The following is a 25,977-nucleotide window of genomic DNA, read 5'->3' on the forward strand; positions in this document are numbered from 1 at the left end:
CTTCTCCTCACATCATATCATTGTGCTACCAGCCCAGAGATCTGACCAGTCTCCTCCCCATACTCTCTGGTGATTCTCATACATCAGGAGCCATCAGCCCCTATTAGACTCCTGCTCTTCTCCTCACATCATATCATTGTGCTACCAGCCCAGAGATCTGACCAGTCTCCTCCCCACACTGTCTGGTGATTCTCCTACATCAGGAGCCATCAGCCCCTATTAGATTCCTGCTGTCCTCACATCATATCATTGTGCTACCAGCCCAGAGATCTGACCAGTCTCCTCCCCGCACTCTCTGGTGATTCTCATACATCAGGAGCCATCAGCCCCTATTAGACTCCTGCTCTCCTCCTCACACCATATCATTGTGCTACCAGCCCAGAGATCTGACCAGTCTCCTCCCCACACACTCTGGTGATTCTCATACATCAGGAGCCATCAGCCCCTATTAGACTCCTGCTCTCCTCCTCACATCATATCATTGTGCTACCAGCCCAGAGATCTGACCAGTCTCCTCCCCACACTCTCTGGTGATTCTCATACATCAGGAGCCATCAGCCCCTATTAGACTCCTGCTCTCCTCCTCACATCATATCATTGTGCTACCAGCCCAGAGATCTGACCAGTCTCCTCCCCGCACTCATACATCAGTACATAGTGATTCCCCTCACACGCACCCCAGTCCAACACACCCTTCTTTCAATCTCCACCTTCTCACACACACATAACTATAACCACACACAGGTCATTGCACAATATCTACCCTCGTCAACATCATCAACATTTCTTTATATAGTGCCAGCAAATTCTGTAGCGCTTTACAATTGGGAACCAACACAGTAATCAATGCTGGGTAATACAGACAGAGAGGTAAGGAGGCCCTGCCCTGAGTCTTACAATCTCCTCTGATCTGTGCTTTGATGCTATGTACAGATGTTCTTCATCTGCTGATCCGTCTCTGTATCCTGCTCTGCCCTATACGGTTGTCACTCACCGGAGTGTGAGTGCCTCCACTCTGGTACGTGGTTCTCCATCTTTCCCGCTCACACCTGTGTGGAACCGCGGCCGTCCGCCATCCTGTCGCACTGGGCATGCGCAGGTCCCTTTAACAACTACACCTGACCACTAATGTGATTGATGGATCAATCACCCCTCCCTACTTAAGGCACCTGCCGCCTTAGATAGTTGCCTGATCTTGAAGTCTCACTCCCAGTGAACTTCTATAGGTGTGTGCACTTTCCAAACGGCTTCCAGCTCTACTCCTGTGTGCACTTTCCAAACGGCTTCCAGCTCTACTCCTGTGTGCAGTTTCCAAACTGCTTCCAGCTCTACTCCTGTGTGCAGTTTCCAAACTGCTTCCAGCTCTACTCCTGTGTGCAGTTTCCAAACTGCTTCCAGCTCTACTCGTGCTTCAGCTTCCACGCTGCTCCCTGCTCAACTCAGCGGCGGTTCCCATACCGCTACAACGCTTCACTTCTCAGCTGATTCAGGATCTACACAACTCGGTATGCTCTACTGACTATTGACTATTGCCTATTGCTCGCATACCAGTTGTATCCATTGTTGTTTGCTGCACAGGGTACAAGTACCCATATAGACTGTGTTCTGCATTGCTTCATTTAGGACAAGCTTTCACTCAAGCTACGATATCTCCTCACGCTACTACTTAGCGTTATTGTGCATATCTGCTGTGACCAGCTTCTCCTCACTGCAAGGCATCTACTCCATACAGACTATTCATTGTGCCTTCCATCTCTGCCTCACAAGACATTGCTCTACTTGCGCTGTTTCCATACAGCCACAGTTTGCCTTTCAACTTCACTCTCCTGCACCTGGACAAGTCCTCATTCCTTCTCACAGCAGTGGTACAACTTGCTGCATGCAGACCACTGACTTCCCTGCTACCTACCCGCACCTGGACAAGTCCTCCTATCACAGCGGTGGTACAACTTGCTATACGCAGACCACTGACTCTCCTATTACCTACCTACACCTGGACCAGACTCCTCACCATAGCGGTGGTACAACTTGCTGAACGCAGACCACCGACTACCCTGCTTCCTACCTGCACCAGTACTATTCTTCCCATCACTACAGTGGTACAACTTGCTGTATGCAGACCACTGACTCCTCCTCTACCTACCATCACCTACCCACGTCCACTCCTCGTGTCTACATTATCTTCAGCCTCCAGTTTACTGCTCCAAGTCGCTGACTTTCCTCTAACCATAGCTGCAAGTCGCTGACTTCCTCAGACTATCTCTACTCTCCTGCTGTTGTGTCGCTCCAATCATTCACCTGCCTGCTTTGAGGTGCGTGCCATAACCCCGCCTCTCTAGCAGAGTTCCATCGGGTGAGCAACTCCTAGTGCCCGTGACAGTAAGATCAGGCCATGACAGACCCAGGATTGGAACCAACAGCTAAGGAGATGCTGCAGCATCTGGTCACTCGGGTTGAACAACAGGATGTTCGGAAGCAACATCTGTTCCAGTGTTTCCAGACTCTGGCCACCCAAGGAGTTCCTCTACAAAATGTTTCAGCGACTGTTGAACCTCCAGCGCCTTCTCCTTCCCCAGTGCCATCCCAGGTGTCTACTGCTTCCACGCTACACCTGCCTACTCCCTCAAAATATGATGGAGATCCCAAGACGTGTACAGGTTTTTTGAATCAGTGCTCTCTCCATTTCGAGCTTCAACCTCACCATTTTGCCACTCACCGTGCCAAGATTGCCTACCTCATTTCTCTGTTTTCCGGACAGGCTCTTGCGTGGGCCTCCCCTCTGTGGGAGAGAAATGACCCCCTATTGGAGGATAGTGCACTCTTCATTTCCACGTTCGGCAAAATTTTCGATGCACCTGGCCTCGTTGTCTCTGCGGCTTCCAGCATTCCCCGACTACGCCAAGGATCACACTCTGTGGCTCAGTACGTCATTCAGTTTCGGATACTCGCCTCTGAACTACAGTGGAACACCGAGGCCCTGATAGCTGCCTTCTGGCAGGGTCTGATGGATAAGATCAAAGACGCACTGACCACACAAGAGTTACCCTCCTCCTTGGACGATCTAATTTCCCTATGTCATAGGGTAGACATGAGATTCCGTGAGAGGGAGTCTGAAAGAACAAGCACCTCTAAGGGGTTCACTCGCCCATCACCTCAAGTTCGTCATCTTCCCCCTCCAGTGGAACCCATGGAGGAAGGACGTTCTAAGTTAACATCTAGAGAGAGGGATCGACGAATACAAAATAGACTCTGCATCTATTGGGCTGACCCTACTCACAGCCTGAACTCATGTCCTAAGAAGTCGGGAAATGCCAGGCCCTAACCAGTTCTGGAGAGGTAAGGTTAGGGTCCCTGGACTCCTCTCCATCTTCTATGGATTCCAAAGTGTGTGCATTTGATGTTACCATCTTCTCAGCCACCAAATCTTTTATCTCTCAAGCACTTCTGGATTCCGGCGCTGCCGGCAACTTTATCTCCAGTGCTCTTGTTAACCAGTGGTCCCTACCAGTCGCCCCGTTAAAAACCGCCATAGCGGTCACCGCTATAGACGGCTCTCGCATCATTAATGGACTTATCACCCACTGTACGACTCCTTTGACCCTTCAAATTGGAGCCTTACACCGAGAGAAAATCTCTTTGCTGGTCCTTCCTGCTACTACTAGTCCCATCGTTCTTGGCCTTCCATGGCTTCAGCTTCATTCACCACAAGTTGATTGGAGTACTCCCCAAGTCACATCCTGGGGCCCGGATTGTCATCATAGATGCCTAACCCGAGTGGTACCACTCAAAATCAACAGATCATCTATAACACCTGGTCCTCCGGGTCTTCCTCCACAGTATGCCCCGTTCGCTGACGTGTTCGATAAGGCGCAATCTGAACGCCTGCCACCTCATCGGGCATGGGATTGTCCCATAGATTTACTACCTGGCAAAAACCCTCCTAGGGGCCGTGTATACCCTCTCTCGCTACCAGAGACACAGGCTATGTCAGAGTATATCAAGGACAACCTTCATCGCGGATTCATTCGACCTTCCAGCTCTCCCGCTGGAGCGGGCTTCTTTTTCGTGAAAAAAAAAGATGGGACCTTAAGACTCTGCATTGATTATCGGGGGCTCAATGCTATAACCGTAAAAAATCGGTACCCGATTCCTCTTATCACCGAACTCTTTGATCTTATAAAAGGTGCTCGGATTTTTACCAAACTTGATCTCCGTGGTGCTTACAACCTAATCCGGATCAAGTCAGGCGACGAATGGAAGACATCATTTGACACCAGGGATGGGCATTACGAATACCTAGTTATGCCCTTTGGACTGTGTAATGCCCCAGCTGTCTTCCAAGGATTCGTGAACGAGATCTTCCGGGACCTATTATACGTGTGCGTTGCAGTCTATCTGGACGACATTTTAATCTTCTCTCAAGATCTTGTCTCCCACCATCAACATGTGGCAGAAGTTCTCTCCAGACTGCGGAAGAACCTCCTATTCTGCAAATTAGAAAAATGCTCCTTCGAATTAACCCAAATTCCATTCTTGGGATAATCGTGTCCGGAGTAGGTCTGGAGATGGACCCAGACAAAGTTAATGCCGTTCTACTTTGGCCCCAGCCAACTACCCTCAGGGCTATACAACGCTTCCTGGGGTTTGCGAATTATTACAGACGTTTTATCCTAAACTTCTCATCTATTGCTTCTCCTATTGTGGCCCTGACCAAGAAGGGCGCCAATACTAAACACTGGTCCTCCGAGGCCCTTCACGCTTTCCAAAGCCTTAAAGAAGCATTTTCTACCGCCCCTGTTCTTCCGCAGCCTGACGTAAACCTTCCCTTCTTTCTCGAGGTGGACGCCTCCAATGTCGGACTAGGAGCTATTCTCTCCCAAAGATCTGAGCAACAGAAATTCCATCCTTGTGCCTTCTACTCCCGGGGTCTTCTACCCGCGGAAAAGAACTACACCATCGGTGACAAAGAACTGTTGGCAATAAAAGTCGCATTGGAGGAGTGGAGATATCTACTGGAGGGGGCTCATTATCCAGTAACCATCTTCACCGACCACAAAAATCTCCTCTATTTACAAACAGCCCAATGTCTAAACCCTCGACAGGTGAGGTGGACACTTTTCATTTCTCGCTTCGAACTCATTATAACGTTCAAACCTGCTGCAAAGAACAGGAAAGCAGATGCCTTATCCCGGGCATTTGCCCCTCCTTCTGACATCTTGGATTCTTCCGATCATCCTATACTGGATCCCAAATGTGTGACTTTGGCCACTTCGTCCACCAATGTGCTACCGTTTGGGAGAACTCTTGTTCCGCCATCTCTACGCAAGAGAATATTGTCACGGTACCATTCTTCACGCTTCTCTGGACATTCTGGGGAACGAAAGACTTTTGAGATTCTTTCCCGAAGTTATTGGTGGCCTTCTATCAGAAAGGATGTCAGAGAATTTGTGGCCGCTTGTGAGATCTGCTCTCAATTTAAGTCTTCCCGCAGAACACCAGCGGGATTGCTCCAACCACTACCTATCCCTACCAAACCTTGGACCCACATAAGTATGGACTTTGTCACCGAACTTCCTCTTAGCAAGAGATGTAATACCATATGGGTAGTGGTGGATAGATTCTCCAAGATGGTTCACTTCGTTCCTCTCACCGGATTACCATCTTCTTCTACCTTGGCTGACCATTTTATTAAAGAAATCTTTCGAATTCACAGCTGTCCGTCCGAGATTGTGTCCGATAGAGGAGTGCAGTTCGTCTCCAGATTCTGGCGAGCCCTTTGTAAGAACTTGGGTATCAGACTGTCTCTATCATCGTCTTACCATCCCCAATCAAACGGCCAGACCGAAAGGGTCAATCAAGATCTCGAGACCTTCATAAGAATCTTTTCTTCAGCCAATCAAGATAATTGGGTAGATTTACTCCCGTGGGCTGAGTTTGCCCACAATAACATGTACCATGAGTCTTCAACAAAAACTCCTTTTTTCGTGGTTTACGGTCACCATCCGTCTCTCCCAGAGTTTCCTGCCCTCCCTCCCACCCAAGTCCCTGCGGTGGAGAGACTTTGTCAAAACTTTAAAACCATCTGGACTCAGGTGAGATCATCCCTGAGGAAAGCATCAGCCAGATACAAATTCTTCGCAGATAAAAAGAGGCGAGCCATTCCACCAGTCAAGCTTGGAGACCGTGTATGGCTTTCTACAAAAAACATCCGCTTGAAGGTTCCGTCCATGAAGTTTGCGCCACGCTTCATCGGACCATACAAGATCACTCAAGTCATAAATCCAGTATGCTTCAAGCTACTATTACCAAAGAACCTCCGGATCTCCAATGCCTTCCATGTCTCTCTGCTCAAACCTCTTGTTATCAATCGTTTTTCTGCTCCTCCTTCTGTACCTAAACCAGTACAGATTCATCAAGAAGAGGAGTTCGAGATCTCTCAGATCCTGGATGCTAAAATTTCGCGAGGAACTCTCTGTTTTCTCGTTCATTGGAAGGGCTTCGGTCCAGAAGAACGCTCCTGGATTCGCGCTGAGGACCTCAACGCTCCAGCCCTGCTTAAAAAATTCTACCAAAAATTTCCAGGCAAACCCGGTTCCAAGTGTTCTGTGCCCACCTTTAAAAGGGGGGGTACTGTCACTCACCAGAGTGTGAGTGCCTCCACTCTGGTACGTGGTTCTCCATCTTTCCCGCTCACACCTGTGTGGAACCGCGGCCGTCCGCCATCCTGTCGCACTGGGCATGCGCAGGTCCCTTTAACAACTACACCTGACCACTAATGTGATTGATGGATCAATCACCCCTCCCTACTTAAGGCACCTGCCGCCTTAGGTAGTTGCCTGATCTTGAAGTCTCACTCCCAGTGAACTTCTATAGGTGTGTGCAGTTTCCAAGCTGCTTCCAGCTCTACTCCTGTGTGCAGTTTCCAAACTGCTTCCAGCTCTACTCCTGTGTGCAGTTTCCAAACTGCTTCCAGCTCTACTCCTGTGTGCAGTTTCCAAACTGCTTCCAGCTCTACTCCTGTGTGCAGTTTCCAAACGGCTTCCAGCTCTACTCCTGTGTGCAGTTTCCAAACTGTTTCCAGCTCTACTCCTGTGTGCAGTTTCCAAACTGTTTCCAGCTCTACTCCTGTGTGCAGTTTCCAAACTGCTTCCAGCTCTACTCCTGTGTGCAGTTTCCAAACTGCTTCCAGCTCTACTCTTGTGTGCAGTTTCCAAACTGCTTCCAGCTCTATTCGTGTGTACAGTTTCCAAACTGCTTTCAGCTCTACTCGTGCTTCAGCTTCCACGCTGCTCCCTGCTCAACTCAGCGGCGGTTCCCATACCGCTACAACGCTTCACTTCTCAGCTTATTCCGGATCTACACAACTGGGTATGCTCTACTGACTATTGCCTATTGTTTGCATACCAGTTGTATCCATTGTTGTTTGCTGCACAGGGTACAAGTACCCATATAGACTGTGTTACTGCATTGCTTCATTTAGGACAAGCTTTCACTCAAGCTACGATATCTCCTCACGCTACTACTTAGCGTTATTGTGCATATCTGCTGTGACCAGCTTCTCCTCACTGCAAGGCATCTACTCCATACAGACTATTCATTGTGCCTTCCATCTCTGCCTCACAAGACATTGCTCTACTCCCACTGTTTCCATACAGCCACAGTTTGCCTTTCAACTTCACTCTCCTGCACCTGGACAAGTCCTCATTCCTTCTCACAGCAGTGGTACAACTTGCTGCACGCAGACCACTGACTTCCCTGCTACCTACCCGCACCTGGACAAGTCCTCCTATCACAGCGGTGGTACAACTTGCTATACGCAGACCACTGACTCTCCTATTACCTACCTACACCTGGACCAGACTCCTCACCATAGCGGTGGTACAACTTGCTGAACGCAGACCACCGACTACCCTGCTACCTACCTGCACCAGTACTATTCTTCCCATCACTACAGTGGTACAACTTGCTGTACGCAGACCACTGACTCCTCCTCTACCTACCATCACCTACCCACGTCCACTCCTCGTGTCTACATTATCTTCAGCCTCCAGTTTACTGCTCCAAGTCGCTGACTTTCCTCTAACCATAGCTGCAAGTCGCTGACTTCCTCAGACTATCTCTACTCTCCTGCTGTTGTGTCGCTTCAATCATTCACCTGCCTGCTTTGAGGTGCGTGCCATAACCCCGCCTCTCTAGCAGAGTTCCATCGGGTGAGCAACTCCTAGTGTCCGTGACAACGGTTATAATTTTGTGTTGCTCTTTCTTTATTTGCTCTACTACTTTGGCCTAAATTAGTAGTATGACTCTGGCCACTGGTCTATGCTAAACTGTGGTTTACCAGAGGAGCATGTACCTGGAGAACGTTAAACCCATGATTCTCATACAACAGGAGCCATGCTGCTAATTTAGCCCCTTCTTCCAAGGCTCCAGCAATTGTGTGAGGACAGTGTCAGGATGAACAGTCAGAGGCTGACTTATGATTATGGTTGGGAAATGTCATTCACCAAATTCTGCATTTCGGGTGGAGATGTCCATTGTGGTCTTGCAATCTGTATGTCACTGTGCCTGGATCTACGCAGTGCAGTCAGTAATGTGGATGATTTTAATTCAGTATTGTATCTGCTCAATAAGAGTCATAATTGCTATTTGTACATTTATCATTGTAATAGTGTTCATAGTTTGCAAACAGAAATGAAACAATTAAACATATTGAACTCAGTAATATTCTGAAAATTTGCTTCTGTCTGTTAAGCCATTAAGTCCATTTCTATACATTTATTGTATTTCCAGAAGATGAACGCAACATCAGGAAGACCTTGGAGGGATATCTCATTTTGTCTCCATATTTTAAAATAGAAGATAAGAACAGTACACGAGATTGTCCAGCAGAAAATCCCATTACGCTAAATATGCAACCAGTACTTCACGGTGCAGATATGTTATCTGATCTCTCTAATCATGAAGAATGTTCTCCTGATGACTCAAATATTGTTAGACATCAGAGAACTCACACAGGTTCTAAACCATTTTCTTGTTCTGAGTGTGGAAAATATTTTATATATAGATCACATTTTGTTATACATGAGAGAACTCACACAGGTGAGAAGCCTTTTCCATGCTCTGAATGTGGGAAATGTTTTACAAACAATTCAGATCTTAGGAAACATCATAAATTCCACACCGGTGAGAAGCCGTTTACATGTTCTGAGTGTGGAAAAAGTTTTGCATATAAATCAGTTCTTGTTGAACACCAGAGAACTCACACAGGTGAGAAACCATTTCCATGTTCTGACTGTGGCAAATATTTTACACAGAAATCAAGTCTTGTTACACATCAGAGCACTCACACAGGTGAACAACCCTTTTCATGTACTGAGTGTGGAAAAAGTTTTACATATAAATCACATCTTCTAATACATCAGAGAACTCACACAGGTGAGAAGCCATTTCCATGCTCTGAATGTGGGAAATGTTTTACACATAAGTTAAGTCTTGTTACACACATGAGAACTCACACAGGTGAGCAACCCTTTCCATGTTCTGAGTGTGGAAAATGTTTTACATATAAAGCTCATCTTGTAATGCACCAGAGAATTCACACAGGTGAGAAGCCATTTCCATGCTCTGAATGTGGGAAATGTTTTACACACAAATCAGATCTTAATAAACATCATAAATTCCACACAGGTGATAAGCCATTTCCATGTTATGTGTGTGGGAAATGGTTTAGATACAAATCAGATCTTGGTGAGCATCAAAGAATTCACACAGGTGAGAAGCCATTTTCATGTTCTGACTGTGGGAAATGTTTTGCGCAAAAATCATCTCTTGTTAGACATCAGAGAACTCACACAGCAGTAAAGCAGTTTACATGAGCTGATAAACCTGAATTGATTGCTATACTGTATGTATTATAAAATATGTGTATTTTATAAATGTAAGTTGTAATAATATGCGTAAGAACATTAACAAAAAAAAAGATATATTTTGCTGACGCTAAATATTAAAACAGAAAAAATCTTCTACACTTGTGTGGAATTTCCGCATGCAGCTGTAGTGGGAGTAGTGCCACTCCCAGAAGCAAGGGAAAATCCAAGGAAAATAGTGACCAGTGCAAGTAGGAAAATCCACAGAGTATTACTACAAATATAATATCCAAATGAATGTTAGTCTCAATAACCCCAATCAGGAAATCCAAGGAAATCCGCTAATATTCATTCATGAATCCTTGGATTTCCTGCTTGAGGTTATCGATATTATATTTGTAATTTGTTCACTATTTTCCTTGTAAGTACATTTACAGACTGTATACTCATAGTTATATTGATATCTCTTATTTTAACATGTTTTAATTTAATTACAATTTACAGACATAAGTGCAATGTGTGTCATCAACCTAAGACTGGAACAGATTGCTCATGTCGGGCTTATTTCAGATCGGCGTCACTCTCTACAGTAATAACAGACTATATTTTTATATAGGGTCCCAAGTATTATTTAATCCTGGTCATGGGCCGGAGATATAATGTGGATCTATTACACTATTACATTATGGTGGGGATTGAGTTACTTGGATAGTCCCATTGGAGCATCACATGACGTGCGCCTGCATGTATTATGGTACATAAAGCATTGCTGATTTTTATTCACACCTGTATGAGGTGCAAGCAATAATCAGCGATGTTTAGTACCCTAAACCCAAAACTTTGCTGGTAATTGAATCCCCCTGATGTTTAGTTATACTCTCTAATTGAAGGTGTGCGGTGGTTTGCGCAATGAGTTCTGTAATCTGTTACAGGAGTAGGAGTAGGAGGTGCTTACAAATGCTGCCAATACTGGACTCCTTTACCAGCATCCAGAACCTGGTTACTTCTGGGTAACTGATGCTGCTAATGTACCCAGTTACTGGTGTACCTGGGTGTGGTACTCCTGACCTCTTCCTATAGGTCAGGGTTGCTGTGGATGGATCCCCCCTTGCCTATTACACTGGCCAGGGCTGCTGGGTAGCAGGCAGAGTGGTGGTACTGGCTGCTGGGTCCAAACCTCAGAAACAGCCGGGAACGGATTATATTTTGGGTCTAATCTGTAGGTCACAGGATTTTTAGCATGGAAGACATTTTCTAGCAGGTCTTTGAAGCAAGTGATGTTTATTTGCAGTCACACTGATTGAAGGTACCAGTGATCAGGTCAGATGTCATCAGAAGAACAATTTTCAATACAAGAGTGCTTTTTATACAGATTTGAATACAGCCTCTACGGGTAAGCCAGCCCACTGAGGTCTGAGCTATTTTTAGAATCAGGATGCATTTTTTTACCCAAACATGGACTTACATGCAATGCAAAGCTAACAATATTTACACATATCCTAAAACTTGCTGTGACTTATTTTGGACACAGGAAATCTAACAGCAGTCTAATTAAACCTTCCTATGCCTTCAGGTGCAAGACCCTCACACATCAAAAGGTCTAATTAACATGGGTACTTTCTTCAGACAGTCGCAAGTTACACATTCTAAAAGAAAGGTACAAAACCCAAAACAAGTCATTTTCCCACATCACGATACACAAAAGACTTTCTCCCCAAAGGCTTATTGTATCAGATATATACCTTAGAAATCATGCATTTCCTCTAGCAAAGATAAAACAAACAAATTTCTTCCCCTGGTCTCAGAAATAAAGATATCTCTTACCAACATATCGACAATATCAAAAGTACATTTGCAATTATATAAATAAGCGCCCTACGCTATTTCCTTTTAAAAAATGTATACCATAAGTTAATTATAAGTGATCCAGTCACAACAGTTTTCAACCTGACGACACCTAGAACACGAGACGCTAACGAGCCTTCTTTGTGTAGTATTTGAAGAAATAATATGTTTGCAAAAAAAATTGATAGCATACAGCCCACAGTAGTAATGCAAGTGACAATCTTAATCTCCGGTCCGGATATAAACAGATAGTCGCTCCCAGCACCTTCGCTTGTACATCTGAAGGGGTCCGGTTCCAAAGAGGTTTCTCTTTCATAAAAGATTAAAACAACTACAACTGTAATGTGGCAGAAAAACAGTTTGGGAGGGTACCCTACGTATTTTGTCACTCGGACTTCATCAGGGGTATGGCTCCCATGTCAGTAATAGTAAATACCAACAATGTGGACAGACCAACTGAACTCAATACCATGTAGTATTATAGGAATAAGTGTGACGTGATCCTTTACTTTGTGCTAATAAAGTGTACATATAAATCTTCTCTAACACGTAGCTACTAAATGATGTGTGGATCAATGACTCTTAGAACTATGCAATAAACGTTGGAGCCATGTAAACTACAACTGTAGCAAGGAAGTGCTGACCTCTTCTACTGTTCTGTATGTCACTGGAAAGATCCCGCGTGACAGACATGCTGCAAACACACAATCTACTGATGGTAGAGAACACATTGGTGGAAACCCGGAGAATAGGGCAGCATCAAGAAAGCAATGGAAGCAGTTATGATACATTTTGGGGCACTAGGGGAACAAAGGAGGAGAGCTGCCGCAGCTGTCTCAGCGGAGGGGAAGTCATAGGTGCATAGAGAGGATGTGTGATGAGCTGTATAGCTTATGGCGTGTCTGATAAGCTGCAGCGTGTTGGATGGTTGATGTGTTGCTGAATGTCTGTGCAGAGCTCATGTGATATCCTCAGGATCCTCCCCTACATATGGGTTGTAGTGTACAGCAGGATGTGCATGGATGTACTTGTGACACGGAGGGACTTATCCACGTGTGGTGCTGCACCACATTGCGGCTAGGTTATAATTTCCTGGGTCCTTATCTTTGCATTTGGCTCACCCGACAAGCATCCAGCTGTACGAGTGATCCTACCATGGGGTACAGCAGTGTGTATACATATATGTTAATAAATCAGTAAGCACTTTTATTCCTTTACACCTATATTAAAGTCATAATAAAGTAACAAGGTGAGAGAAATGCATAATGACAAATTTTCTATTGCCAGGTGATTCATATATGTGGTATTAGCGACTGTTCCTGGAGCAAATCATAGAAATGATTTGGCTGATGTGGTAAAATCTAAGAGCAAAGCTAGGTGTCATAACGTCTCTAGATCTCATAGAGCAAATGTCATCCGTCTTTGTATGCAGGAGACTGATCATCTATAAATAAATAAATAATGTTGTTGATTGACTTGTCCCATAAAAGTATTGTGTTGTGACAAACATCAGGACGCACCCATCCTTCGGGCCTCCCAGCAGAACTCTGCTTCGTACCGAGCTACTGGGAGTACAGTATAATAATACCGTTGTGTCTGTTTTGCCCACACCAGACTAACCTACAGCAGATCTACAGAGTCGAGTATTAAACAAATGGTAAAGCTGCTGCAGCTATTTGAGTCAATTCTGCCCTTCTCGTAAGAGCTTACATCCTAAAGGTAGGGCGAAGACAGCTGGTACAAAGGGAGTCAGAAGAGGGGAACAAGCACAGGAGGAGTGAGTAAATGGGCCAGGAAGAGATAGTTGATGAGAGTGAGCATGGAGAGAGTGTTAAGAGAAAGGCTGGTAGGCTGTAAGCAAGAGGTGAGTTTTATGTGGAGGGTGGCAGCTCGGGAGAAGTCCTGGATTCTTGAAGCAATAAGGTTATCAGAGTGGAGGAGAGGCGATGGTCATTGGTTGATCACATTGATTTGGTGAGAGTATGAATGGAGGGAATTGGAAATAAGGGGTTGTGGCATGGGAGAGGGCCTTGTAGGTGAGGGTAAGAAGTGTAAAAAGATTTCTGAAGGGGAAAGGGAGCCAGTGTAAGGCAAGGCAGAGAGGGGAGGCAGAAGAAGAGCTGCAAAAACTGGTTTAAGGTACCAGGTGATCAGGTCAGATGGAACATCAGAATGATACATTTCAGTGTACAGGACAGTGCTTTTTATACAGATATGGACACAGGCTATTTTTAGAATCAGGATGTAACCTGTTTACCAAAACATAGATTTACATGCATTGCAAAGCTAACAATATTTACACTTATCTGTGAAATTCTAGAAACTGATGTCCTGCATCTTGTTTTTAGATGCAGGAAATCTAGCAGCACATCTTTAATTAAACCTTCCTGTCTTCAAGTGAAGCCTCACACATCAAAAGATCCAATCAACATGAACCCTTTCTTTAGACAGTCGCAGAATACACATTCCCAAAGACAAGTAGAACCCCAAACAAAGCATTTCCTTACACCAAGATATACAAAAGGCTTTAAAAAAAAACTTGTAACAGATATATACATCAGAAATACGGCATTTCCTCTAGAAAGGTTAAAACAAAAACAAATTTTCTACCCTGGTCTCAGAAATAACGATTTCCTATCTCAAAATATACACAATATCAAAAATGTGCAATTATATAAATAAGCGCCCTGCGCTATTTCCTTTAAATTTATACCAGTTATTTATCAGTGATCTAGTCGCAGCCGGTAAGGAGAAGGTTGCAGTAAACAAGACGGGAGTTGATGAGTGCGTGGGTGAGTTTTGGTGGCATCTTGAGAGAGGAAGTGCCAGATGCAGGCGATGTTGCGTAGTTGAAAGCGACAAGATTAGGCAAGGGATTGAATGTGGGGGGCAAAAGAGAGGAAGGAGTAAAGGGTGATTCCCAGGCAGCGGAGTTGGGGGACAGAAGAGATGGTGTTAACAGTGATGGAGAGATCCAGGTAGGATGAGGATCTAGAAGAAGGGAATAACAATGAGTTCGGATTTAGCTATGTTAATTTTGAGAAAGCGTAAGGACATCCAAGAGGAGGTGGTGGGGAGGCAGTCATATACACGAAAAAAGGAGGGGGGAATAGGAGAAGAGATGTGTTGAATATCATCCCTGTAAAGGTGATACTGAAGACCGAATGAAGTGATGAGAGCACCTAGGGAGGTAGTATAAAGCGAAAAGAGTAGAGGTCCGAGAACAGAGCCATGAGGGACTCCTACAGGGAGGGCAGAGAGGTAGAGGATGAACCAGACATGGATACAGAGAAAGCGGTTGGCGAGGTGTGAGATGAACAATGTGAGCAGAGAGGTAGAGAGAGAGAAGGGTCTGCAAAATGAGAGGGTGGTCCACAGTATCAAAGGCCACGGAGAGGTCCTGGAGGATGAGCAGGGAGAAGTGACCCCTAGATTTAGTAGAGAGGAGATCATTAGTTAAGTTGGCCAGGGTGGTTTCAGCTGACTGCAGAGGGCAGAAACCTGATTGGAGAGCATCAAGAAAGGAATTGTCCGAGAGGTGACTGGTGAAGTAGTTGCAGACAATCCGCACAAGTCGTTTAGAGGAATAGGGGAGAAGCGAAATGGGGTGGTAGAAAGTGAAGTGGACTCAAGATTAAGTTTTTTAGAATGGGAGAGATAACGGCATGCTTAATGGAGGAGGGGACGATGCCGTTGAGAGAGACAGGTTGAAGAGGTGAGCTTAATAGAAGCAGAATAGTGGGGGAGAGGAAGCGAAGGTGAGAGGGGGTCGGGGGATCCAGGTGGCAGGTAGATGGGGAGAGAAAAAAATGAGGGAGTGGACTTCGTCACCTGTAGTAGAGCGGAAGGAGCACCGGTGTTGGTTGTTGGAGGAAGGTGGAGCGAAGAGGGTGGCAGCAGAGGGAAGAGAGGAGATGTCAAGTCTGATGGTCTCAATTTTGGAGTATTAAAAGGAGACGAAGTCTGTAGCAGAGAGGGAGAATGGGATTGTAGAGGGAGAGGTGAACATGGCAAAGAAATGGCGGAGATTAAAGGACTGAGAAAAAATGAGGGGCATCAAGATTGTTTAGCGAGAGAGAGGGCAGAGCAGTAGGAAGAGTGGATAAACTTAAAATGAATGAAGTCAGCCAGGGACCGATTGCACTTCTGAAGGGAGCGGGTCAATTTGGAGTGCCAGAGAATTAATCAGCAGCGGCGGACAAAAGCAGCAGGGGTGACAGTGTCCAGTGTCCAGGGCAGTGGTGATGGGGTGATTATAGAGAGGTCACTTGGTCAGGGCAGACCAGGGAGGGAAGAGGGGAGAGCAGAGTTTCAAGAAAGGAGGAAAAAGAAGTAGGGTCAAGAGCATCAAATTTGCATCTAGTGATTGTAGTTTTAAGCAGGGGGGAAAAGGACAGATTGAAGGAGAAGACATGGTGGTCAGAGAGTGGGAAGGGAGAGTTATAGAAGTCTGAAAGAGCACATAGATGAGAGAAGACGAGGTCAAGGGAGTGGCCAAGGCAGTGGGTTGAGGATGAGGTCCACTGAGTGAGGCCAAGGGAGGAAGAAAGGGCGAGAAGTTTGATGGAAGCAGAGGGGTTATTAATAGGGATGTTAAAGTCTTAAAGTATGATGGAGTGGAGGTCAGAGGAAAGGTAGTGGGGAAGCCAGGCTGCAAAGTTGTCGAGAAAAGGGAAGTGGGGCCAGGGGGCGGTAGATGACAGAGACATGGAGCTGGATGGGGAAAAGGAGGTGGATAGAATTGACTTTGAAGGAGCAGAGCGAGAGGGAAGCCTCAGTGGGAATGAACCAAAATGTGCAGTTAGAGGATAGGAGGAGGCCTACACCACCTGGACAGTCATCCAGTCTGGTGAAGGAAAGCCCCCATGGGAGAGAGCAGCAGGGGAAGCAGTGTCAGCAGAAGAGAGTCAGGTTTGGGTAATATAAAGAAGGTTAAGAGAGTTGAAGATTAATAGGTCGTGGCTAGGGGCCAGTTTGTTACAGATGGATCTGGAGTTCCAGAAGGCACAGGAGAAGGAGAGGGAGGGAAGTGGAGTGACATGGATGAGATTGACAGGGTTGATGGAGCGAGAGGGAGGAATAAAGTGGAACAGGGAAGGGGGCTAGTAGTAGTAGTGAAATAAACTAAGTAATAAAACAAATAAAAGTAATAATAATTAAAGACAAAGTAAAACGTCATTACGCTCCCAAAGAGGAGAGGCCCATGCCAGAGCTTGTCCGGATAGGAGGGAGACCATATAAGCCACTTTTGACCTGGAAGTAGGCAAATTCTGAGGTAATAACTCGAATTGGATGGAGCACTGATTTAAAAACCCACGGCAAGTGTTAGGGTCACCATCAAATTTGGAGGGTGTAGGCAAACGCAGAGAGGAAGCGGCTGCAGGAGGATCCTCGGCTGCTTGTGGTTGTGTTTGAGCAGCCGGCTGAGGCGTGGCCTTCTGTATTGCGTCTAAACGGGTAGCCAGAGTTTGCAGACATTGTAAAAGTTGCATCTGAACTGCATCCTGACGCTCCACTCTTCCAACCAAGTGTTGAAGCATATCCTTGGCGGAAGGTTCTCTATCAGGATCTGACATGGCTTGTTCTTAATGTCACAATACCCGAGAGACTTCAACTGGATCCTGATAGTTCAGCCGAGATTGACGTTACTTCAGCTAGGGGCGCGGAGTCTAACAAGTGAAAGGTGTTTACCAGTGATTCCCGCAAGGGAATATGGGCTTTTGCGGCTTCCACTTGCAGGTCGCGGTCCCCTAGGGAAGTTCTCAGTGAACCACAACAGAAGGAGCGTAGAATCAGATAGGAGTAGTCCTGTCACTTGATAGTGGCGATTAGCCGGGAAGTTTGGCAGCGTTGCCACTTGGGAGAGGGAATTTAGCAGGAATGTTCAGCGACGTAGTCACTTGGGAGCTGGTTTGCAGAAACGAGTAGTGTTGCCGCTTAGAAGTGCTTTTACTGGAATCTCAGTAGCGTAGTCACCTATAGGTAAATTCCTCGGAGAGATGCAGCTTGGGAACTTGGAGAATAGCAAAAACACAGGAGCTGTTTCCAATCCTAAAGTCAGGGACTGACTGAAAGAACCAGCATTGAGTTCTGGTCAGAGGGGGTAGATATAGTGCAGTTCCTATTAGGCAGCCAATAGAGGGCAGTGAGAGTACAGAAAACAATCAGACAGCTCTGCGCATGCGCAGAACCTCTGAGCGCCGAACGGAAGAAGGGGAGAGACAGCGCTGGATGGCTGCAGCAGCGTGGACCCTGGTAAGTGGATTTTAACTTAAAAGGAGGGATCCTGGTGGGGAAGGCCTCCGGGGTCAGCGGACACACACGCCGGCTCCCGGGAGACAGCGGGAGTCCGGCGTGTGACAGGTGTGCCCAAACCAATCTCAGCCTTCAAGTACTCGTGTATTGGATGGGAACGAATCTCGGAAATATGTCATCCAGAAAATTCTTGACTCCAAGAGAGTGCAGGGTCAAGTCCACTTCATGGTCCAATGGAAGAATCGTGGTTTGGAGTAGCGGTCCTGGATTCCGGCGAAAGGCGACTCCATGCTAAGAGCCATTTGAAGGAATTCTTCAAAATTCAAAAAATTTCCTAGGAAACCTGGGTGTCAGGGTTCCTTAACCCCTTCTCATGTGGGGTGTATTGGTAGGAGCCGCGGTGGTCATGGGCACCGCCGCGACTCAGCTCTGGCCCTGCCTGGCGTCCCGGCGTCTCCCTGATGACCGGGATGTCACTTCCTGCAGATGGTCCGACTGTTGCCAAGGCAATGGCCGGACGTCATGTGTATGTTACAGCGTGCCCCGGCATATAATACAGCCGGGCGCATGCGCTAATTGTCTCTCAGCCTGTGGGCTGATTAATAGGGCTATTACTGCCATTATGCTGGGCATGAGTATCATTGCTTAGGGTTGGTTTGTGTATTTAAGGCAGGGAGGGCTTATCCGCCCTGCCAGTTATAGCGCTTCTGACCCGGTCTTGCTGACCTGCACCTGTTTGATTGTACCCTGTCCTGTGGATACTCTATTAGATTCTCTGTGTATGACCTCTGCCTGGACCTAGGACTTTTGCCTGTTTGCTCATGACCCTTTGGCCTGTACCTTGCCTGTGACCCTGACCTTTCGCATGTTTATTGACTACCCTGCTTGCCTGTGGCCCTTGACCTCGACTACCGTCTGACTATCCGCTGCTTTCTATCCAGCCTCCTGGCCACTATTATCAACCCACACTACACCTGGAGTTAAGTCCTGGGGGAATCTGAGTACCGGTGAGCACATCACGCTCTAAGGGAAAGGCGGCTTCTATAGGTGAAGACCTCCGTCATCTACTTCTGTGGGTTGGTGATCAGACTGTTAGCCTAACACTGACCCCTCAATACATAGAGATCTACTGATGTTATGTAGAGTTGCTATATCAAATGCTGGAAAACAAAAACACTATGTATATCGTGGATAATACATTAATGAAAATACAACAAATAGGTGGCACTTCACAAAACTTCACTCCAACTGTATGTGAACAATTGCCCAAGATCAGTATATAAAGGCAATAGTTAAATCTAGTCCCATAGTCCACAATATATATAGAAATCAATATCCTTCTGTTTGGGTGGTTCCTAGATGTCTCGCTCTGGAATTTTCCTAAAAGAGAAAAAGAAAAAAAATGGACAATGTAGTATAATACGTTCAACGGATTGTCTCACATGCACAAGCGTGATTCCAGAGGGACCAGAGAGATAAACACTTCCCAATTTGCCGAAGTCTTCTGTTATCCTGTGTACTCTCCGTCCTACTTGTGTCCCCTGTTCTCCTCTCCCCATGTCTTTACCCTTCTGTTCTCCCGCCCCTGTGCCACTTATTCTCTCCCCGTGTCTTTACCCCTCCTGCTCTCATGTGTATTCTCCCTCCCTGTGCTCTTTGTTCTCCTCTCACTATGTACTTATTGAGACAGAATGGACCTCCTATGCCACACTATCCGTGTGGCTGTGGACCGGCTGGGCCTGCCTTGCCACCGTTCCCCTTCTTTGACCTAAATGCGCCCCTCTAACCACAGTAGGAGGGGCCTGCTTCCACCACTAGTCTCCTTCGCCGGCACCTAAAACCGCTTCCTTCTGGGTAACTCTCGCAGTTAGTGTACTCCCTTGCTGGGCACCTGACCTCTTCCTTTAGATCAGGGTTGCTGTGGATGGTTCCCCTGACCTATCACACTGGCCATAGCTGCAGGGTAGCAGGCAGAGCGTCGGTACTAGATAATGGGTCCCAACCTCTGAACGGCCAGATAACGGATTAGATTGGTCTAGTCTGTAGCTCACAGGAATTTACAGCAGGTAAGTAGGCGGCAAAGCAGGATCTTGAAGCACTGATATTTTATTAGCTCAAGTATTCCTAATAAGGACAGTTACACGGCAGTTTGTGGTACTAGCGATCTTTCCAGAAGTTACAGATGGAATGATACATTACATGGTCAAACAGGGCTCTTTTAATACAGATTCTGACATTCATGTTGGCAGGGGGTAACCCAGACCCTGTCCCAGCTAGCACTGCAACATCTAAATATGGCTTGCTTCACTGATAGTGACAGCTCTTTGGATCTCATATTGAGAGTCGACAGCAACAGATTCCAAATGCAAATGCCAAACCTAGAATCAACTCCAGACCTTTTACCTGCTTAATTTATGATGAAATAATGAGGGAATAGCCCACACATGTCCATGAAATAGGTTTTCAGTCGATTGTCCCATTACTTTTGGTCCCTTAAAAAGTGTGAGGCACATGTAGAAACCCTTGTAATTCCTACACCGTTCACCTGATTTGGATGTAAATACTCTTAAATTAAAGCTGAAAGTCTGCAGTAAAGCACATCTTGTTAGTTTCATTTCAAATCCATTGTGGTGGTGTACAGAGCCCAAAATATGAGAATTGTGTTGATGTCCCAATATTTATGGACTTGACTGTATAGGGGGGGCACACTGTACTGAGGATGTGAGGGGGGCACACTGTACTGAGGATGTGAGGTGGGCATACTGTACTGAGGATGTGAGGGGGCACACTGTACTGAGGAGGTGAGATGGGCACACTGTACTGAGGAGGTGAGATGGGCACACTGTACTGAGGATATAAGGGAGCACATTGTACTGAGGATGTGAGGTGGGCACACTGTACTGAGGATGTGAGGGGGGCACACTGTACTGAGGATGTGAGGGGGGCACACTGTACTGAGGACTTGAGGGGGGCACACTGTACTGAGAATGTGAGGGAGCACACTGTACTGAGGATGTGAGGGGGCACACTGTACTGAGGATGTGAGGGGAGCACACTGTACTGAGGAGGTGAGGTGGGCACACTGTACTGAGGATGTGAGGGAGCACACTGTACTGAGGATGTGAGGTGGGCACACTGTACTGAGGATGTGAGGGAGCACACTGTACTGAGGATGTGAGGGGGGCACACTGTACTGAGGATGTGAGGTGGGCATACTGTACTGAGGATGTGAGGGGGCACACTGTACTGAGGAGGTGAGATGGGCACACTGTACTGAGGAGGTGAGATGGGCACACTGTACTGAGGATATAAGGGAGCACATTGTACTGAGGATGTGAGGTGGGCACACTGTACTGAGGATGTGAGGGGGGCACACTGTACTGAGAATGTGAGGGAGCACACTGTACTGAGGATGTGAGGGGAGCACACTGTACTGAGGATGTGAGGGAGCACACTGTACTGAGGATGTGAGGGGGCACACTGTACTGAGGATGTGAGGGGAGCACACTGTACTGAGGAGGTGAGGTGGGCACACTGTACTGAGGATGTGAGGGAGCACACTGTACTGAGGATGTGAGGTGGGCACACTGTACTGAGGATGTGAGGGAGCACACTGTACTGAGGATGTGAGGGGGGCACACTGTACTGAGGATATAAGGGAGCACACTGTACTGAGGAGGTGAGGTGGGCACACTGTACTGAGGATGTGAGGGGGGCACACTGTACTGAGGATATAAGGGAGCACACTGTACTGAGGAGGTGAGATGGGCACACTGTACTAAGGATGTGAGGGGGGCACACTGTACTGAGGATGTGAGGGGGGGCACACTGTACTGAGGAGGTGAGATGGGCACACTACTGAGGAGGTGAGATGGGCACACTGTACTGAGGATATAAGGGAGCACACTGTACTGAGGATGTGAGGTGGGCACACTGTACTGAGGATGTGAGGGGAGCACACTGTACTGAGGATGTGAGGGAGCACACTGTACTGAGGATGTGAGGGGGCACACTGTACTGAGGATGTGAGGGGAGCACACTGTACTGAGGAGGTGAGGTGGGCACACTGTACTGAGGATGTGAGGGAGCACACTGTACTGAGGATGTGAGGTGGGCACACTGTACTGAGGATGTGAGGGAGCACACTGTACTGAGGATGTGAGGGGGGCACACTGTACTGAGGATATAAGGGAGCACACTGTACTGAGGAGGTGAGGTGGGCACACTGTACTGAGGATGTGAGGGGGGCACACTGTACTGAGGATGTGAGGGGGGCACACTGTACTGAGGATGTGAGGGGGGCACACTGTACTGAGGATGGGAGGTGGGCACACTGTACTGAGGAGGTGAGATGGGCACACTACTGAGGAGGTGAGATGGGCACACTGTACTGAGGAGGTGAGGTGGGCACACTGTACTGAGGATGTGAGGGAGCACACTGTACTGAGGATGTGAGGTGGGCACACTGTACTGAGGATGTGAGGGAGCACACTGTACTGAGGATGTGAGGGGGGCACACTGTACTGAGGATATAAGGGAGCACACTGTACTGAGGAGGTGAGGTGGGCACACTGTACTGAGGATGTGAGGGGGGCACACTGTACTGAGGAGGTGAGATGGGCACACTGTACTGAGGAGGTGAGATGGGCACACTGTACTGAGGATATAAGGGAGCACATTGTACTGAGGATGTGAGGTGGGCACACTGTACTGAGGATGTGAGGGGGGCACACTGTACTGAGGATATAAGGGAGCACACTGTACTGAGGAGGTGAGATGGGCACACTGTACTAAGGATGTGAGGGGGGCACACTGTACTGAGGGTGTAAGGGGGGGCACACTGTACTGAGGAGGTGAGATGGGCACACTACTGAGGAGGTGAGATGGGCACACTGTACTGAGGATATAAGGGAGCACACTGTACTGAGGATGTGAGGTGGGCACACTGTACTGAGGATGTGAGGTGGGCACACTGTACTGAGGATGTGAGGGGGGCACACTGTACTGAGGATGTGAGGTGGGCACACTGTACTGAGGATGTGAGGGGGGCACACTGTACTGAGGATGTGAGGGGGGCACACTACTGAGGATGTGAGGGGGGCACACTGTACTGAGGAGATGGGCACACTGTACTGAGGAGGTGAGATGGGCACACTGTACTGAGGATGTGAGGGGGGCACACTGTACTGAGGAGGTGAGATGGGCACACTGTACTGAGGATGTGAGGGAGCACACTGTACTGAGGATGTGAGGTGGGCACACTGTACTGAGGATGTGAGGGAGCACACTGTACTGAGGATGTGAGGGGGGCACACTGTACTGAGGATGTGAGGGGGGCACACTGTACTGAGGAGGTGAGATGGGCACACTGTACTGAGGATGTGAGGGAGCACACTGTACTGAGGATGTGAGGGGGGCACACTGTACTGAGGATGTGAGGTGGGCACACTGTACTGAGGATGTGAGGGAGCACACTGTACTGAGGATGTGAGGGGGGCACACTGTACTGAGGATGTGAGGTGGGCACACTGTACTGAGGATATAAGGGGGCACACTGTACTGAGGATGTGAGGGAGCACACTGTACTGAGGATGTGAGGGGGGCACACTGTACTGAGGATGTGAGGGGGGCACACTGTACTGAGGATGTGAGGGGGGCACACTGTACTGAGGAGGTGAGATGGGCACACTGTACTGAGGATGTGAGGGAGCACACTGTACTGAGGATGTGAGGGGGGCACACTGTACTGAGGATGTGAGGTGGGCACACTGTACTGAGGATGTGAGGGAGCACACTGTACTGAGGATGTGAGGGGGGCACACTGTACTGAGGATGTGAGGGGGGCACACTGTACTGAGGAGGTGAGATGGGCACACTGTATTGAGGATGTGAGGGGGCACACTGTACTGAGGATATGAGGGGGGCACACTGTACCGAGGATGTGAGGGGGGCACACTGTACTGAGGAGGTGAGATGGGCACACTGTACTGAGGATGTGAGGGAGCACACTGTACTGAGGATGTGAGGTGGGCACACTGTACTGAGGATGTGAGGGAGCACACTGTACTGAGGATGTGAGGGGGGCACACTGTACTGAGGATATAAGGGAGCACACTGTACTGAGGAGGTGAGGTGGGCACACTGTACTGAGGATGTGAGGGGGGCACACTGTACTGAGGATATAAGGGAGCACACTGTACTGAGGAGGTGAGATGGGCACACTGTACTAAGGATGTGAGGGGGGCACACTGTACTGAGGATGTGAGGGGGGGGCACACTGTACTGAGGAGGTGAGATGGGCACACTACTGAGGAGGTGAGATGGGCACACTGTACTGAGGATATAAGGGAGCACATTGTACTGAGGAGGTGAGATGGGCACACTGTACTAAGGATGTGAGGGGGCACACTGTACTGAGGATGTGAGGGGGGGCACACTGTACTGAGGAGGTGAGATGGGCACACTACTGAGGAGGTGAGATGGGCACACTGTACTGAGGATATAAGGGAGCACACTGTACTGAGGATGTGAGGTGGGCACACTGTACTGAGGATGTGAGGTGGGCACACTGTACTGAGGATGTGAGGGGGGCACACTGTACTGAGGATGTGAGGTGGGCACACTGTACTGAGGATGTGAGGGGGGCACACTGTACTGAGGATGTGAGGGGGGCACACTACTGAGGATGTGAGGGGGGCACACTGTACTGAGGAGATGGGCACACTGTACTGAGGAGGTGAGATGGGCACACTGTACTGAGGATGTGAGGGGGGCACACTGTACTGAGGATGTGAGGGAGCACACTGTACTGAGGATGTGAGGGGGGCACACTGTACTGAGGATGTGAGGGGGGCACACTGTACTGAGGAGGTGAGATGGGCACACTGTATTGAGGATGTGAGGGGGCACACTGTACTGAGGATATGAGGGGGGCACACTGTACCGAGGATGTGAGGGGGGCACACTGTACTGAGGAGGTGAGATGGGCACACTGTACTGAGGATGTGAGGGAGCACACTGTACTGAGGATGTGAGGTGGGCACACTGTACTGAGGATGTGAGGGAGCACACTGTACTGAGGATGTGAGGGGGGCACACTGTACTGAGGATATAAGGGAGCACACTGTACTGAGGAGGTGAGGTGGGCACACTGTACTGAGGATGTGAGGGGGGCACACTGTACTGAGGATATAAGGGAGCACACTGTACTGAGGAGGTGAGATGGGCACACTGTACTAAGGATGTGAGGGGGCACACTGTACTGAGGATGTGAGGGGGGGGCACACTGTACTGAGGAGGTGAGATGGGCACACTACTGAGGAGGTGAGATGGGCACACTGTACTGAGGATATAAGGGAGCACACTGTACTGAGGAGGTGAGATGGGCACACTGTACTAAGGATGTGAGGGGGCACACTGTACTGAGGATGTGAGGGGGGGCACACTGTACTGAGGAGGTGAGATGGGCACACTACTGAGGAGGTGAGATGGGCACACTGTACTGAGGATATAAGGGAGCACACTGTACTGAGGATGTGAGGTGGGCACACTGTACTGAGGATGTGAGGTGGGCACACTGTACTGAGGATGTGAGGGGGGCACACTGTACTGAGGATGTGAGGTGGGCACACTGTACTGAGGATGTGAGGGGGGCACACTGTACTGAGGATGTGAGGGGGGCACACTACTGAGGATGTGAGGGGGGCACACTGTACTGAGGAGATGGGCACACTGTACTGAGGAGGTGAGATGGGCACACTGTACTGAGGATGTGAGGGGGGCACACTGTACTGAGGAGGTGAGATGGGCACACTGTACTGAGGATGTGAGGTGGGCACACTGTACTGAGGAGGTGAGATAGGCACACTGTACTGAGGAGGTGAGATAGGCACACTGTACTGAGGAGGTGAGATGGGCACACTGTACTGAGGATGTGAGATGGGCACACTGTACTGAGGATGTGAGGGGGGCACACTGTACTGAGGATGTGAGGGGGGCACACTGTACTGAG

General features: G+C 48.1%; 2 protein-coding genes across 21 annotated transcripts in view; one reads left to right on the forward strand and one right to left on the reverse strand.

Moving 5' to 3' along the window:
- The window catches only part of LOC142160072 (uncharacterized), a 1,559,230-nt gene that overhangs the window by 719,997 nt on the left and 813,256 nt on the right, over positions 1-25,977 (forward strand). The gene's annotated exons all lie outside the window — the stretch shown is intronic.
- The window catches only part of LOC142160082 (uncharacterized), a 215,803-nt gene that overhangs the window by 88,111 nt on the left and 101,715 nt on the right, over positions 1-25,977 (reverse strand). The window lies entirely within an intron of this gene.

The sequence above is a fragment of the Mixophyes fleayi genome, chromosome 6 (genome assembly GCF_038048845.1).
Source record: "Mixophyes fleayi isolate aMixFle1 chromosome 6, aMixFle1.hap1, whole genome shotgun sequence".
NCBI lineage: Eukaryota > Metazoa > Chordata > Amphibia > Anura > Limnodynastidae > Mixophyes > Mixophyes fleayi.